The following is an 18,639-nucleotide window of genomic DNA, read 5'->3' as shown; positions in this document are numbered from 1 at the left end:
GTTAATCCTAGGGTTGATATTTCTAGTGTTATCCTTACCTAGGCTAACATGTTTAGCTCCTAAGCACATGTATTGGTTCCTAAAGTTAACATGCTTATCATTATTAACAATTGCAACAAAACTACTAGCATGAGTTTTATTAGAATTGCAATAATGAACCTTAGAGGTTACCTTAGGGTTTGCCTTAGCTCCCCCTATCGTTGTGCCCGGTCTCTTGCCCTTGTGAGGTTGCCTCCCCCTCGGACAATGGCTCCTATAGTGTCCCCTTTGCTTGCATTGGAAGCACACGATGTGCTCCTTGCCCTTGCGTTTCGGGACTCCGGCTTCCTTGACCTTTGGCGCCGGTGGAGTCTTTCTTACCCTCTTTGGACACTTACTCTTGTAATGTCCATGTTCCCTACACTCAAAGCACATAATGTGTAATTTAATTGAACTTAAATTGCTTGAGTTACCTAGGGTTGAGGGTGGAGATGAGCTTTCTTCTTCAACCCTTCCGGAGGTGAAAACTTCTTCTTCTTGCTCCGAACTTGAGCAAGAGGAACTCTCCTCCTCTTCTTCCTTGGATGTTGAGTAGCCCTCAACTCCCAATTCGCTCCCTCCATGATGTGAGCTACTTGACTCACTATGCTCCTCTTCATGGCTTGAAGTGGAGCTCTCCTCATGGTACTTGGCCAAGTTATCCCACAACTCCTTGGCATTGTTGTATTTACCTATCTTACACAAAATATTAGTAGGTAATGAAAATTCAATTGTTTTCGTTACCTCTTCGTTGATTTCGGATTTGTGAATTTGTTCTCTGGTCCACTCTTTCTTCTTAAGAGGTTTTCCTTCCCTATCCACCGGAGGAGAAAAGCCTTCTTGTACACAAAACCAATTCATTATGTTAGTCATAAGAAAGTACTTCATCCTTACCTTCCAATACGCGAAGTCGCCGCATTCGTAGAAGGGTGGAATGGTGACGTCTTCTCCATAGAGATCCATTCTCTAGCTTTGCTCCCACGGGTGTTGATCCGATGAAGAGCGACCTCGCTCTGATACCACTTGTTAGGATCGTTCGTACTCGGCTAGAGAGGGGGGTGTGAATAGCCGACCCCAATTTCTCGTTTTTCTTCCTACAATTCGTTAGCGCAGCGGAAAAACAAACAAGGAAACAAAAACAAGAAGATCAAACCTCAACGCGTCGATGTAACGAGGTTCGGAGATTAGGGCTCCTACTCCTCGGCGTGTCCGTAAGGTGGACGAGTCCAGTCAATCCGTCGGTGGATGAGTCCCCGGAGAACCGGCTAATACAATATACTCCTTGTGGGTAGAGAAACCTCGCCACAATATTCTTGCAACAGCAAGAAAGGAATACAACAAGAAATACAAGAAGACAAGAACAATGAATGTAAAAACACAGGTTTTCTTGCCTCCTCGCCGACTGGATTTCGTTGAAGCAGCAGCTCCTAACACCTACAACAGCAGGATATCCCATCGAGAAGCTCACGCGAAGCTTGCAAAGAAGAGCTCAACAAAGCTCAAGCACCGGAAAGCAGCTCTGTAGCAGAAGAGAAGAGGAAGAAGTAACAGTGCAGCAGCAGCCCTATACCTGCGAAGAAGACAATGAAGAAACTAGCCGTTGCGTCGAACGGCTAGAAACCCCGATCGGTCCGCAGACCGATCAGCCCAAGCGCATGAAGCTTCATTTGTTACCGATCGGTCCCCGCACCGATCGGTGTCGCGATCGAAGCCCCGATCGGTCCACGCCGATCAGCGATGCCGATCGGTCTTGCCGACCGATCAGCCATGCGTGGATCGGTGACCGATCCACGGCTTTCTTCGCGAGGTTGCGTTGCCTCGATCGGTCTCGCACCGATCAGATTACAATCGATGAGCCATCGATATGATTCGATCGGTCACGCACCGATCGTGGCAAACGCAGATCACCGGATCGGTCACCAGACCGATCCAAACTTCTCAGCCCTAGACCTAAGGCTTCCACACCAACATTCGGTCAACCTTGACCTGTTGGTACATCATTCCTAGCATCCGGTCACTCCCTTGACCTGCTAGCACTTCTCGCTAATTGTCCGGTCAATCCTTTTGACTCACTTAGACTTCTCCACACCAGATGTCCGATCACCCTTGATCCATCTGGATTTTTCCCTTGCCCGGCTTCACTCACCAGGACTTTCCACACTGCCTAACATCCCAGTTAGGACTTTCTCACTGCCTGACTTCACTCACCAGGACTTTCCAACTGCCTAACATCCCAGTTAGGACTTTCTCACTGCCTGGCTTCACTCACCAGGACTTTCCACACTGCCTAACATCCCAGTTAGGACTTTCCCACTGCCTGGATTCACTCACCAGGACTTTTCAACTGCCTAACATCCCAGTTAGGACTTTCCCGTGCCAAGTCTCCATACTTGGACTTTTCTAGTGCCAAGCTCCCTGCTTGGACTTTTCCGTTGCCAAGTCTCCATACTTGGACTTTTTCCCGAATCAGGTCAACCAGGTCAACCTTGACCTACGGTTGCCCCAATAATCTCCCAAACATCTATTCTTGTCCCATATCAAGAATACAACTCTTCCACGAGTGTCAAACATCAACATGCAACTCAACTAGGTCAACCTTGACCTAAGGTTGCACCGACAATCTTCCTAAGTCAAACATCAAAATACAACTCGAGTCAGGTCAACTCGAGTCAGGTCAACCAGGTCAACCTTGACCTAAGGTTGCACCAACAAGGAGGAATTGGTTTTGGTCTCCCGATGAAATTTAGCTTCCCGTATTCGCCCCGAACGCCCACCTTAATTTCATCAATAATAATTCATACCACTAAAGAATTATTATTGAACTACCGCACCAATCCCAAATTACATTTTGGGCTCCTTCTTATCATAAGTGTGTTAGTCTCCCTGTGTTTAAAATATCGAATGTTCATTAATTAAATGAGTCACTGACAACTCACTTAATTAATATCTAGCTCCAAGAGTAGTACCACTCAACCTTATAGTCATGTCGGACTAAGTCCACCTGTAGGGTTTACATGACAATCCTTATGAGATCCTCTTGGGGATATTATCAACCTAGATTATTAGGACACAGTTTCTTTCTATAATCAACAACACACACTATAAGTAATATCATTTTTCAACTTATCGGGCCTTTTGATTTATCGAACTAAATCTCACCCATTGATAAATTAAAGAAATAAATATTAAATATATGTGCTTGTCATTATATTAGGATTAAGAGCACACACTTCCATAATAACCGAGGTCTTGTTCTTTTATTTATTCAGTATAAAAAGAACTACCTCAAATGATCCTACTCAATACACTCTAAGTATACTAGTATAATTATATAGTTAAGATAAATTAATACCTAATTACACTACGATTGTTTTGATGGTTTGTTCCTTTCCATCTCGGTCGTGAGCTATTGTTTATAATTTATAAGGAACTGATAGCATGATCTTCTGTGTGTGACACCACATACCATGTTAACTACAATATAAATTAATTGAACAACTACACTTAACATATAAATGTAGACATTTGATCAATGTGATTCTTTATTTCAAAAATAAATGTTTACAAAAAACTAGGCTTTTAGTATACACTCTAACAGTTATTGCTAGAGCAATCAACTCAAAAGCGGCTTCATCTACACCTTGATAGATAGTGAATAAAGCCTTCTTCTCTCTTTTCTTCATCGCCTTAAGAGCTTGCTCATTCCCTTCGCTTGTTTCGGCTATAGCATAGCCGGTCTCCACAAGGTCCCATACATCAAGGGAACCTAATAGAGCCTCCATTTGTATACTCCGCATTCTATAGTTGTCTTTGGTTAACTTTGGCACTTGAAGGGAGCTCGCCGAAGACATTGGTGTATATGGCTCTGATGCCAGATTTGTTGAAATTTTTGGTGGAACTAAGATGAGGAAACAAGAATGTAGGAGAGACTTTGTAACAAAGTATGAGGATAAGAGAAAAACTCTATGAAGAGAAATATTTACTACATGCTTCATCATCATACAAGGTCCCTATTTATACACTTAGATTCATACTTCTACATTCTTCTACAATTACATCACACCATTAAACATAAGACAATTAGATTTTGTTCTTTTCTATACTAACGACTCTTGTCATAAAGAGTTTCATTGAACTTAGTAGGATAATTGAACTTTTCTTAGTTGACAAAAAGTCACATGAAGTCAAGTTGTTCTTATCATTGTTCTTGCATTAGAAGAAGTCAATTTATCTTTAAAATAAGTTTATATGCCAACAAGAAAGAAAACGCAAGAGGAGGAGGGAGTAGCCCGGGTGACAGTGTCGATGTAGCCCACGGCCAAGGTAGATCACTGGGTTAGCTCCGCCAATGTTCACAGCAAGTCTTGTTCTTCATTTTTATTATCGAAAGAACTATTATGAGATTGAACCCTTCTTAGTTCACAGCAACCTCCTTGCAGTTGCAGTGATTCTCTTCTCATCCACATCCTCACTTGATCCATGCATATATCATGCATTCAAATAGTTTGAGTTGTACTACGTGCAGTAACAGTGGTTGCAGTAACTGAACATCACACTAGTGCAATACTGTTAACATCGAGAAGTGCGCTAAAGGGGGGAGAATAACGCTCATGTTTTTTCTTCATTATTTCTAGCAAAGTGCTTGTAGTAACGAAACATAAAAGAACTTGAAGAAATGACAAATGATACAAAGATTTTACTTGATTCGTACCCCTAGTGTGCTAATCCAAGGTCTATGTATTTAGCATGAGTCCACTATATTCTTCTCTTTTTCAGACACTTTTTGAAAAACCACTTACACTTTACTAAGGTACAAGCACAAATAATAAATTAAAGATTAAAGCTTTAATAAAGAAACAAACTCATGTTTATGGTCTAAAGCCCTCAATGTCGCAACACTCCTCATGATACTTCCCAGATCACACAAACACAACTTAAAAGACTTCTTGAGCATTATAATGAATAGTGATACGGTGCATAAAGGTGGGGTCCGATAAGGCCAGGCAGTCAGAAGTCAAGGAAACGTGGTAGTCAGAAGTCAAGGAGACGTGACAGTCAGAAGTCAAGGGGACGTGATAGCCATGAGTCAAGGGGACGCAGCAGTTAGTAGTTAGGGGAAAGGAGTTAGGCCGCTTGATGTCATCAGCCGCATAATTCCCGGTCGGGTACTGACAGGTTAGGAGTCAGATCAGAGACATGAGACGTGGCTTGGAGTAAGGCCTAATCTTACCCGACTAGTCTGGTTTCCTCAACCTGATATGCATAGATAGGCCTGGTACTTTCAGCAAGACAACTCCCGATTAGCCCTTCAATACTCCAAGTGTGAAAGATGAGACCCTCGTCGCAGCTCGTCTTTCTCATCAAGACTCGGGCCAGGTGCCACACCATAACGGTCAACCTGAATGGCTCGTAGCTAAACCCTGGCGAGACAGAAGGCACTAAGCGACAACAGGGTCAGGGAATCGTAACCGCCTGTCAAGGAATAATCGTCATATGTAGGAAAATATTCCAATGGGTTGCTATCATCTATGAATAGAACCTTCTCTCAATCCATAAGAGGGCACCACATGTCCTCCATCACCCGACAGGCCTTGACACCAGACATTCTCTGATATTGGTCAGGCTCCAGAGGTATGCATGGTCATATAAAAAGGGAGGTCCTCTCCCTTGAGCAGGTACGCGAACACTAGCACTTATCTTCTACAGTTCTTTTTCCTTCGTACATTATTTCTTTGGGGAAAAGTACCTGATTTAAGCGTCGGAGGGCATGTGTCAAGGACTTTTTCCCTGGTGTTTGGTCTCTAACGTTTCATGTACTTTTTTAAGTGTGCGCAGAGCCTAAGTACCGCCGGTTATGTCATCGCCCTATTTTAGTTCCACGTGGGGGTATGTTTTCCAGTGCACATATGCCAGGTGTCTCCGAGTCGCCTCTCCGTCAACGCCGACGACACTTCAGCCGGCCTTTGTCGGACTTAGATTTTGGACTGGATCAATTTGGTACCGTCTGTGGGAACTTCCTTCTTCTGTTCTTGAGCATAAAGATGGAGGAAACTAGAAGAATCAACGTCACCATGACAACAGGGGAGTACAAACTGTTCAAGGAGGCCAAGAGGCGAGCGACTTCCGAAAAATAGACCACTGTTTCACACCCACACAAAATGTCCGTAGTTTCCAAAGACCCGACTCGTGTCTCAGATAGGGGATCTAAAAGAAAATAGCCTGAGAATTTCTCTCAAGTTTTCTATCAGGATCCCTGCCCAGCCTATTATAATAAGAAAGAGCAACGGCAGGCCTCTATAGCTGAGAGTTCCCCGCCTAGAGACTCAAAGAAGTGGAAGGTCATAGTTCTCTGGGAGGAGCCCAGGGAGTTTCCTGAGGAGCAGGTGTCCTTCTCTCTAAGGGTGCTCGAGGAGAAGTTATTGAAAGGGTACAAGCCCCTAGCTATTGGGGAGTATGATGGTAGCAAGGACCCGGAGGGTCACCTCTGAAAATTTCATAATGTTGCACTGCTGCACCAATACAGCAATGTCATTAAGTGCTGAGTGTTCTTAAACACTCTATCCGGCTTAGCACAGAAATGGTTCGATAGATTGTCGAATGGATCCATCACCTATTTCCAAGACTTCAAGATCACTTTCCTGCGCCATTTCACTAGTAGCAGGAAGTATCAGAAGACAGACCATTGTCTCTTTGCCCTCAAGCAAGGGTCCGCTGAGCCCTTGAGAAGCTATATCAAATGCTTCAATCAGGTAGCCAGGACGTCCTGTCCTCTATCTCAGAGATATTGATGAGCCCCTTCTCTCATGGTCTGGTGGAGGGGGTGTTCTTCCGGGCTCTCATCCGAGAGCCCGTACGGAACTTTGATGAGATGATGGGAAGGGCAGCTAACTATATCAATGTAGAAGAGGCTCAGGCGGCTCGGCGGAAGGTGGGCAAGGTGCCTGCTCCAGCCAACAAGCCAAAGAGAAGGCCGCCCCAACCTCCAGCTTAGCCTTTTCCCCGCTCCAAGGATGCTCGACCAGGATTCCTGCCCGATCAGGACTACAGGATGGCTCAACGGGTAGAAGTTGTCCAAGCCTCAAGACCCGGTCAGTGGGGGCCTCGCTATTGCACTTACCATAGGTCTCACACCCATGCCACGACGGATTGCATCCAGTTCGCTCATGACTCTTAGCACGTAGCTGAACTGGGCCTGTCTTCACCTAAGACCGCGCCTAAGCTTCAGAGGCTGTTGGCTAGCCAGCCTACTGCAACAAGTCAGTCAGGTAAATCCCTGCCCAAAAATACAGGTCAGGGAAGCCAGCAGCTAGGCCGAGGCAAGGATTCGGGGGAATCCCCGGAGGAGGACAACAGGGGAAATGCGGCTATCCAAGAGATCGACATGATCTTCAAAGGACCCACGGATGGAGATTCCGCTAGGGCTCGGAAATCTCATAAACGCCACTTAGAGATACATGCTTGGAGCTCCCGCACGATGATGCCCTAATAATCAAAGTCATCATAGTCAACAGTCGTATGTCCCGAGTTTTCGTTGAAACCGGAAGCTCTGTCAACGTGCTATTTAAGAATGTGTTTGAGGGCAAGCAAATCGATGCTAATGAGCTCTAGACCGTAGCCACTTCATTGTACGGGTTCACCGGCAATGAGGTAAGTCCAATGGGCCAAATCAAGTTAGCCATATCTCTAAGTAGTGAGCCCCTAGTGAGGATGCAGAGAAGTACTTTCATTGTGGTGGATTCACCATCCTCTTATTACGTCATCCTGGGAAGACAAACATTGCACGAGTTCCAGGCGACAGTCTCCACCTTCCATCAGAAGATTAAATTCCCGGTGGGAGTCCAGGTTGGGGAAGTCAGAGGCGAGCAACTGGTTTCTTGCAGGTGTTATATTGACATGGTGAAAGTAGAGTCCCGGAAGGCTCAAAGAACCCAGGATGGCGGAATCCACGTCATCCAAGACGAGCTTCTACTTATAGCAGAGGAACTTATCCCTCGGGAGGAGGTCTAGATCTATCCAGAGCGTCCAGAGAGCATCACCTGCATATCAGGTAATCTGCCGATTGAGATCAAGATAGATCTGGTCAAATGTCTGACATGCAATAGGGGCATCTTCTCCTGGTCCCCTGATGAGCTACCGGGAGTCAAACCTGAGGTAGTTGAGCACAAGCTACACCTCCTGCTTGATTCCTGGCCGGTCAAGCAGAAGAAGCGGAACTTCACGGCCGAACAAAATAAGATCATCTGAGCTGAAGTGGACAAGCTCTTGAAAAGCAGTAGTTCCCATCCTAGCTCTCTAACGTGGCCCTTGTGTCCAAGTCTAATAATAACTGGAAAGTCTGCTTGATTTCTTCAGACGCACCGAGCTCGTCGGCTCCCTTCCTGTGTCATCCTTCTCCCTAGCTGCGTCTTCTGCTCGACTTCCTGCGCTCCTAAGCTCTGGCACACTTAGACACAGGGATTAAAATCAAACAGGACCTAATCTAACTTAGTTGATCACATCAAAACAACCATAGGGTCCAACAGAAGCGTTAGATAAACAACTCATCTAGCTTTAGCCTATTTGTCATACATCCAAATCAGACTGTTAGTGCAACTTGCACCAACACAAATAAGTTTTCAAGAGTACATATCTCAAGGTCCTTAGAGATGTAGTAAGCATCTATTAAGGCTGGCCACTCTTGAGTTCTCGGAAAAGAGTTAAGTGTGTACCTTAAGGAGTCACGATTTGTTATCTTTTCTCCGAGGTTGTTGAGTTGGGTGATCAGGTCTTTGATCCTTGCATGGAGTTGGGCTACCTTCTCTCCCTTGTTCATCCGAAGGTTCATCAGTTAGCTTTGGAGGATGTCCCGCTTTGCCGATTTGGCTTCCGAAATACCTTCATGGAGCTCCAGAAGTTTCTCCAAGAGATCTTTGGTAGAGTCATAGATTTCGATCCGGCTGACCTCCTGGGGCGAAAAAACTCTAAGCAGATGGAACTCTACTTTTCCATTAGCCACGGAGTCAGCTTGCTCCTTTTTCGTCCATGTGTACTTTTTTTTCTCGGCTCTGTGCTGATCCGTAGGTGCTAAAAAATCGTATTTTATAATTAAAAGAATTTCGAAGTCGATTTTGAAAAAGACCTCTATGCACTTCTTTCATGTTGCAAAGTCTCCTTCAAATTTCGATGGGTAAATGCTGGATCCAGCCATTTTTTTTGTTTTGAATGGCGGTTAGTCCTTCTGAAGCGAGCTTGACTCTAATACCTCTTGATAGGACTCATGCGACCGGCAAGAGGGGTGAATTACCCTTTAAAAAGGAAATAGTGTTAGGACCTTCGGATGGCTAGAGAGGGGGGGTGTGAATAGCCGACCCTAAATTTTCGTTTCTTCCTACAATTTAGGTTAGCGCAGCAGAAATAAACGTAGAAACGATAATGGAAAAGGGCAAACCTCAAACGCAACGATATAACGAGGTTTGGAGATGATACTCCTACTCCTCGGCGTGTTCGTAAGGTGGACGAATCCTATCTATCCATCGGTGGATGAGACCCCGAAAAACCGGCTAATAAGAACTCCTTCTAGGTGGAGAAACCTCGCCACAATCTCTTTTGCAACAGCAATAAAGGAGTACAAGAAATAAAGCAAGAAACAATGGATAATATGAATGTAAATACACTCTACCAAGTTATCTTGCCTTCTTCTCGTTGACTGGAGTCCGTTGATGAAGCAGCAACTTCACGGATGATGCCAACAGCAGCTGATCAACCAGTCGAGGGAAGCTCACACGAAGCTTCAGCAAAGAGGAGCTCAGCAAAGCTCAAATCGCAGTAAGGAGGAAGAGCAAGAACTGTTCCTGTAGAGGCCCTCGACCTCGATATATATCCTGCACCTGCTGCACCTGTGAAGAAGACAAAGAGCAACACAGAAATCTAGCCGTTGTGTCGCAACGGCTAGGCCTGGACCGATCAGGCTCCACCTTGATCGGTCTGGAAGCCATCTGATCGGTATGTGGACCGATCAGGCCCTAGGCTGATCAGTCCCCAGACCGGTCAGCCATCTCTATGAGGGTTGGCTTTAAAGCCTGATCGGTCTGTGGACCGATCAGGCAACGATCAGTAGCTTCCTGATCATTTTATGATCGGTCTGTGGACCGATCAGATAACCTACAGCGAACCACTGTTTGATTACTGATCGGTTACCAGACCGATCCAATGCCTTAGAGCTTCCCAGCCCTAAATCCTAAAGCCTTCCCGGTCTAGAGAACGAGCTACCGAGCCCTCTCTGACCTAGTCCGGAGAACGAGCTGTCGAGCCCTCTCCGACTTCGTCTGGTCCAGAGAACGAGCTCCCGAGCCCTCTCTGACCTAGTCCGGAGAACGAGCTACCGAGCCCTCTCCGACTTCCCATGCCAAGCTTCCATACTTGGACTTCTCCCGTGCCAAGCTCCCTGCTTGGACTTTTCCGTGCAAGTCTCCATACTTGGACTTTTCCCCGTGTCAAGCTCCCTGCTTGGACTTTTCCGTGCCAAGTCTCCATACTTGGACTTTTCCCCGTGCCAAGCTCCCTGCTTGGACTTTTCCGTGCCAAGTCTACTCAAGTCGGGTCAACCTTGACCGAAGGTTGCACCCACAATCTCCCAAGTTTGTATTCTTGTCAAACATCAAGATACAACTTTTCTATTCTCATCAAACATCAAATACAACTCGAGTCAGGTCAACTCGAGTCGAGTCAACCAGGTCAACCTTGACCCAAGGTTGCACCAACAATCTCCCCCTTTTTGATGTTTGACAAAAACCATAATCAAGTTAGGTTAACCCGATAACCTAACTTAGGTTTTCCAATAGTTCTCCAATCAATGTTCTTCCTTGAACATTCTCCCCAAACTCCAATGTTCTTCCTTGAACATTCTCTAGACATTTCTCCTCCTTTTTGACACACATCAAAAAGAGTAAATCAAGGTTAAGAGTTTCTTCCTAATGAAAGTCTCATACCTTTCATTGAAACCCTTAATTTCCCCCTTGATACTAAAGACAATAATCAACTTAGTGATAATCCCATATCACTCATCCTCAGAAATCGAGTAAAAACTCCCCCTAAAAGTCAACTCCTCTTGACCAATAGGTAAAACTCTCCCTAAAGGTCAACTCCCCTTGACCATTGCACCAACAATGTCTTGGAGAGTTTCAACCTTTAGAAATCAAAAACCAACTTCCAAGGCTGAAATTTCAGACAACAATCGAAAATCAACATTTGCACGTTCGACCTGCTACTGCACGATCGACTCACCGATCGGTCACCGACCGATCCATTTCTTTGGATCGGTCCGACCGATCCAGACCTCGGACCGATCAGGATCCTCCGATCGATCCACAAATCTCGATAGGATTTCTAATTTTCTCCGAAATTGAAAACCCTAAAAATCACAGAAAATTTCAAAAATTGTAAAATTTTTAGGATACATTCTTCATAACATATATTATCATGGAAAAATAGTTTTCTATGAAAATAACTTCCATTTTTAAATCTTGATACAAAGTTCGAAAGACTTTGAAATAGCTCAAGGTTAATCCATCTTTGTGTCAACTTGATCAATGATGAATGCTATCATTAGAAAAGCTTCATCAAGGTTTTTCAAATCAATTTTGAAATGATTTTAAACCATTTAATTTAGGACCACAATCTTAGGGCTAAGTGTACATGACTTGTACGCAAGCTTTCCCTATGATCCTCAATTTCGAATTAGGCTCATCTAGGTACAAGAACTATGCACCTTGATCCTAACTCATAATCCTAATATCTCACACACATCTAAGGTGTATCAAACACATCCAAGTCAATTTTGATGTGAGATATGGGTTTAGGTCATCTTAAGCTAAGTTCTCATGCATTTTCTAAACAATAATTTGATCTCCATATTAAATTATGTTTTTATCCTTAAATCAATTTAATTGATCATATATGCAAGAGATGATGACATGGCATAAAATAATATCATAAGTGGAAACATGTGCCAATGTCACGATGTCATGGCATAAAGTATGAAACTTAAATAAGGCATGACATATAACTAACCTAAGCATTATCATGACATTTCAAATGATAGTAAATTAGATATGATGTCATGACATGGAATATGGCAAACAATATATGGCAAATAACATATAAAGGTATAGAAAATACCTAATTCTAGCTTTAGTTGTCATTTTTGATAATTTTGATCATTTTGCCATAACTTCTATATTCCTAAGTGTAATAGATCTAAAATCATATACTAAAGGTTTTTAGATCACTATGTGCCAATTAGATTGACTCTAGAAAATTCCTCAAGTGTGGTTGGCACATCCTAATCACCTTAGGAATGAGTAAAATTTTAAATTTCATTTTCAAGGCTTGATTACACCTTGAAAATTCCTAAAATGCCACATTTTGCCATGATTAGGTTAACTACCTATTCAATTAAGGTTGGCACACCCTAACCCATCTAGCGTGATGGAATCACGCTCCTAGGAACCCAAAACCTATTTGAGCTCATTGGGTTCACTAAATATTCACTAGGGATGACTTCCCTAGCAACCCTCCTAATGACCCTCCTAGGCTTTAAAGCCTTGGTCATTTGGGACTCATCAAGATCAACTCTAGGGGTGACTCCCCTTGTGACCTTGGTGATGGTCTTCCTAGCCCTAGGTCTTGTTCCATAATCGAATGGAACATTATGATAAGTGGGCTTGACCACTTGAGACTTAGGTTTGTGACTCAAACCTCTCATGTCCTTGGGCTTTTGTTTTTGACCCTTAGACCCTAGAGTTGACTTCTCCAAATTCTTAAGGGCCTTTTCTAAAGTGTCAAGTCTTGACCTTAAGACTTGATTTTCCTTCTCTAATACCTCAAGTTTTAATTTGTCATTTTTCTTTGAGGTATTCCTAGGCATATGTCTAGTTGTTTTGGGATTCCTATCTAGGTTTTCCTTAACCTTAGATGAATTAATTCTAGGGTTGGTACTTCTAGTATTATCCTTATTTAGACTAACATGTTTGGCACCTAAGCACATGTATCGGTTTCTATAGTTATCATGCTTATCATTATTGACAAATGTAATAAAGCTACTAGTATGTGTCTTATTAGAATTGCAAGGATATGCCTTAAAGGGTACCTTAGGGTTTGCCTTAGCTCCCCCCATAGATGTGCTTGGTCCCTTGTCCTTGTGAGGTTGCCTCCCCCTCGGACATTGACTCCTATAATGTCCCCTTTGCTTGCATTGGAAGCACACCACGTGCTCCTTGCCCTTGCGTAACGGGACTCCGGCTTCCTTGACTTTTGGTGCCGATGGAGTTTTCCTAATCCTCTTTGGACATTTACTTTTGTAATGCCCATATTCCCTACACTCAAAGTACATTATATGTAATTTACTTGAAATTAAGTTGCTTGAATTACCTAGGGTTGAGGATGGATATAAGCTCTCTCCTTCATCCCTTCCGGAGGTAGAGGCCTCTTCTTCTTGCTCCAGTCTTGAAGAAGAACTCTCCTCCTCTTCTTCCTTAGATGTTGAGTAGCCCTCAACTTCTAATTCCATACCTCCATGATGTGATCTACTTGGCTCACTTGACTCCTCTTCATTGTTGGAGCAATCCCAATGGTTCGTGGGACCATGTGTTTTGGTGTTTGAGCAAAGGGTTTAAGTTAGGTTTACCCTTGTTATTTAATATGTGTACTTGAGTTGTGCAGGACTGCAGGTGACACATGTGACTCAGGTTGACGGCTTCGGGTCCGGTGAAGGATGGAGCATCCGAGGGACCGTGGACAAGGCAGCAAGGACAAGGGCCGAGGGAAGCGACTTCGAGGCATACGCCAAGGATGGCATTGGGACGAGCCGCGGGCTTGGATGCATCCGAGGGACGAGAGCCAAAGGAAGTAGGCTTGAAGGCAAGAGGTCAAGGCTACAAAGAAGAGTCAAGTGAGTCGTGAGGGTCCGAGTGCGAGTGAAATGTACTCGGGATGGGAAACCCTAAGTTTAGGGTTGTACCAGTCGACTGGTACTGGAACCAGTCGACTGGTGGTGAGCACAGAAGCTTGCAAGTCGACCATACATCGATCTGTTGGATCACCGACACGGTCAGTACCATCTCGAGGACACTATCTACAAGAGATCCAGGTGATGGCTGGAGTCCTGGATCCGTTGTGAAACTACAGAAAGGATTTGTCCAAGCTCTATAAGAAGGAGCTTGGGATGGCCGGTCAACCTGACGAAATTAGACTTGGTTAAAGTCTAATTAGTAGTCACAAGAGTTCTCAAGTGTTTGTGGAATCCAAGAGGTCTTGGTGTGTTGTGGTGAGGTTTCTCCACCCACAAGGAGCGACTTGAGATAGCCGGAGTTTCCAGGGGCTAATCCACCGAAGGATCGGGATCGTCCACCTTACGGACAGCCGTGGAGTAGGAGCATCATCTCCGAACCACGTTACATTGACGTGTATTGGTTTGCTAGTTCTTTTCTTTGTCTTTAGCTTTCGTATTCATTGTTTTAGTATTTGTATTTCCGCTTGCGCACTAATGAATACGTAGGAAGCGAGGATTTGGGGGTGCCATCTATCCAACCCCCCTTCAAGCCGGCCGCAAGATCCTCCAACATTCATGACTTGAATTGGAGCTCACCTCATGGAACTTAGCCAAGTTGTTCCACAACTCCTTGGCATCGTTGTATCCACCTATCTTATGCAAGACATCATTAGGTAATGAAAATTCAAAGATTTTCGTTACCTCGTCGTGGATCATGGATCGGTGGATTTGTTCCTTCGTCCACTTCTTCTTCTCAAGAGGTTCTCCTTCTTTATCCACCGGAGGAATAAAACCTACTTGTACACAATTCCAATTTACTAGGTTAGTCATAAGAAAATACTTCATTCTTACCTTCCAATACGCGAAGTCGTCGCGATCGTAGAAGGGTGGAATCGTGATGTCTTCTCCAAGTCTATCCATTCTCTAGCTTGTGCTCCCCCGGGTGTTAATCCGTCGAAGAGCAACCTTGCTCTGATACCACTTGTTAGGACCTTCGGATGGCTAGAGAGGGGGGGTGTGAATAGCTGACCCCAAATTTTTGTTTCTTCCTACAATTTAGGTTAGCGCAGCAGAAATAAACGTAGAAACGATAATGGAAAAGGGCAAACCTCAAACGCAACGATATAACGAGGTTCGGAGATGATACTCCTACTCCTCGGCGTGTCTGTAAGGTGGACGAATCCTATCAATCCGTCGGTGGATGAGACCCCGGAAAACCGGCTAATAAGAACTCCTTCTAGGTGGAGAAACCTCGCCACAATCTCTTTTGCAATAGCAATAAAGGAGTACAAGAAATAAAGCAAGAAACAATGGATAATATGAATGTAAATACACTCTACCAAGTTTGTTTGCCTTCTTCTCGTCGACTGGAGTCCGTTGATGAAGTAGCAACTTCACGGATGATGCCAACAGCAGCTGATCAACCAGTCGAGGGAAGCTCACACGAAGCTTCAGCAAAGAGGAGCTCAGCAAAGCTTAAATCGCAGTAAGGAGGAAGAGCAAGAACTGTTCCTGTAGAGGCCCTCGACCTCGATATATATCCTGCACCTGCTGCACCTGAGAAGAAGACAAAGAGCAACACAGAAATCTAGCCGTTGTGTCGCAACGACTAGGCCTGGACCGATCAGGCTCCACCCTGATCGATCTAGGAGCCATCTGATCGGTCTATGGACCGATCAGGCCCTAGGCTGATCGGTCCCCAGACCGGTCAGCCATCTCTATGAGGGTTGGCTTTAAAGCCTGATCGGTCTGTGGACCGATCAGGCAACGATCAGTAACTTCCTGATCATTTTCTGATCGGTCTGTGGACCGATCAGATAATCTACAGCGAACCACTGTTTGGTTACTGATCGGTTACCAGACCGATCCAATGCCTTAGAGCTTCCCAGCCCTAAATCCTAAAGCCTTCCCGGTCTAGAGAACGAGCTACCGAGCCCTCTCTGACCTAGTCCGGAGAACGAGCTGCCGAGCCCTCTCCGACTTCGTCTGGTCCAGAGAACGAGCTCCCGAGCCTTCTGTGACCTAGTCCGGAGAACGAGCTGCCGAGCCCTCTCCGACTTCCCATGCCAAGCTTCCATACTTGGACTTCTTCCGTGCCAAGCTCCCTGCTTGGACTTTTCCGTGCCAAGTCTCCATACTTGGACTTTTCCCGTACCAAACTCCCTGCTTGGACTTTTCCGTGCCAAGTTTCCATACTTGGACTTTTCCCCGTGCCAAGCTCCCTGCTTGGACTTTTCCGTGCCAAGTCTACTCAAGTCGGGTCAACCTTGACCGAAGGTTGCACCCACAATCTCCCAAGTTTGTATTCTTGTCAAACATCAAGATACAACTTTTCTATTCTCATCAAACATCAAAATACAACTCGAGTCAGGTCAACTAGAGTCGAGTCAATCAGGTCAACCTTGACCCAAGGTTGCACCAACAAATAGAACCTTTCTCGATCTTTTGAAATAATAAGATATTTGTATACAAAGAATTTATACACTAAAAAAAATAAAGAGGCTACCGATTTTACTTGGTTACAACCGAGAATGTTATTAATCCAAGACTTTGAAGCACTAAACAAATTCTCCTTTCATTGTAGGCGGAGAAACCTCTTACTAGCATTGGAAGCACACAAAGTAGTATAACACTTAAAGAAACTTATGTACAAGCAATTCTAACCTACTGGGATCAGGGTTGTATTTATAGCCCTGATCGGGATGCCTGGAAGGGTTCCAGGAGCTTGGACATGGATAAAATTTTATCTAGGTCGCAACGGATCGCGACACGTTGAGTTTTGATAAACTTTCTATTTCGGGCACCCAGACCGTTGTGATTCGACCCCCGCTGGGCAAGGCGCCCCGGGGGTGCCCAGTTGATCCGAGCGCCTGACCAGGTCTGGGCGTCTGGACCTAAGTCAACTTCTCAGTTGACTTTTTGGTTTGGACTCTTGCTCCGGTTCCGTTCGCTTAGATGATTTTGGTCATCCGAAATAGGCTCACCCGAACCCATTTTTCGGCTTCTCATTCCTCGGAAAGCTGCACACTTGCTTCTCATCTGCCAGCGTACTCTTCCGCAGCGCCTTGTCCCTCGGACACACCGAGCCCATCGACTCTCTCTCATGACATCCTTCTCGCTAGCTGTGTCTTTCGCTCGATTTTCTGTGCTCCTAAGTTCCTACACACTCAGACACAGGGCATCAAAACATAATAAAACCTAACTCTAATTCGGTTGACCACATCAAAATTACCTCGGGGTACTAACAGGGAAGGCTTGTGATACGGTGATAAAGATGGACCCCCTTAAAAGTGGGTCAAAATAGTGAAGACTGGCTGACATGAAATTCAAAGTCAAACAGTCAAAGTCGTAGGGTTGGGTGGACTATGAAATTGCGAACTGTGGGTGGCCGAGCAAGCCTCTAGAAACTTTTGTTGTTTTTTCTTTTTTTTCCCCTTCTACTTCTCCCTCGGCAGGTGGTGATCGGTCGATGGAGGCAACCAGAGATGGATCTAGAAAAGTGGGCTATAGCCCAAGACAGTTCTTGCTTGGATTCGATTATGGATAGAAGTAGTAATGCAAAATAATATCAGTACCACTATATTTGTCTGACTAAATACGTTGGTCCGATCGATCGAAAACCTTGTTTTAGTTGACCCAACCTCTCACTACCCAGGGTTTATTCTCCGAGGATTTTTTTTCTTTGCCAATTATCTGATCAACCTTAATTTATGTGGATTTTTCTCTTACCAAATATTTGGTCAACCTTGAATTATTTAGACTTTTCTCTACTAAATATCTAATCATCTTTGATCTGCCTTGACTTGCAAACATTTGATCATCCTATAGTTACTTGGACTTTTCACATTTGATTAACCTTAATTTTTTTGGTTTTTTCCCTTGCCAAGTATATGATCACTCATGATTTGCTAGAACTTCTCATCTATTTGTCAATCATTTGATCAATATTGATCTGCTTGGATTTCTAACCAACTCATTTTTAAGCATCTAGTCAATTTTGACTTGCTTGGATAATCTCATTAACTTTGTCAATTTTAACCAAATTACTTGACCAATCAGACTCTACTAAATATATTATCATCTAAAGTTTGGAGGTCGATTGCCCTAACATTAGGATCGGACTTATAGTGTAACAAGTGAGACAAGTGCCTCATGCCTAAAAAAATTTGGGGCACAAATTTTTTTTAAAAAACTTATTAGTTTGATATGTTCATGAGCCTATTTTTAAGAAGTCCATAAGTAATAGTTGATAAATAAGTCATATCTTAATTTGTATCCTAAAAAATAGTCTATCTTCCTTTTAAATGTGATTATGTAAAAAAAATTGACATATTCAAAAAAAAATAAGAGAGAAGAAATCAACAAATTAATCAAATATTCACATGCTGAATAGAGAGAGGAGCTTATTTCTTTTCTCTAAGAGTTCAGAAAATCTAGATTTGATCAAATCTTGGTTGTAGTTGAACATATTGTAAGTGAAATAGGAATTGAACCTATTTTTTGATAAAAGCGCATCATTTAAAGAAAAAGACAATTTGATGAGATCAACAGTGAAAAAGTACCTCAATCTCCTAAAAAATCTTTTTGAGTTAATT

The sequence above is a fragment of the Zingiber officinale genome, chromosome 4B, assembly GCF_018446385.1.
Source record: "Zingiber officinale cultivar Zhangliang chromosome 4B, Zo_v1.1, whole genome shotgun sequence".
Lineage (NCBI taxonomy): Eukaryota > Viridiplantae > Streptophyta > Magnoliopsida > Zingiberales > Zingiberaceae > Zingiber > Zingiber officinale.
Note: the sequence above shows the minus strand (reverse complement) of the source record.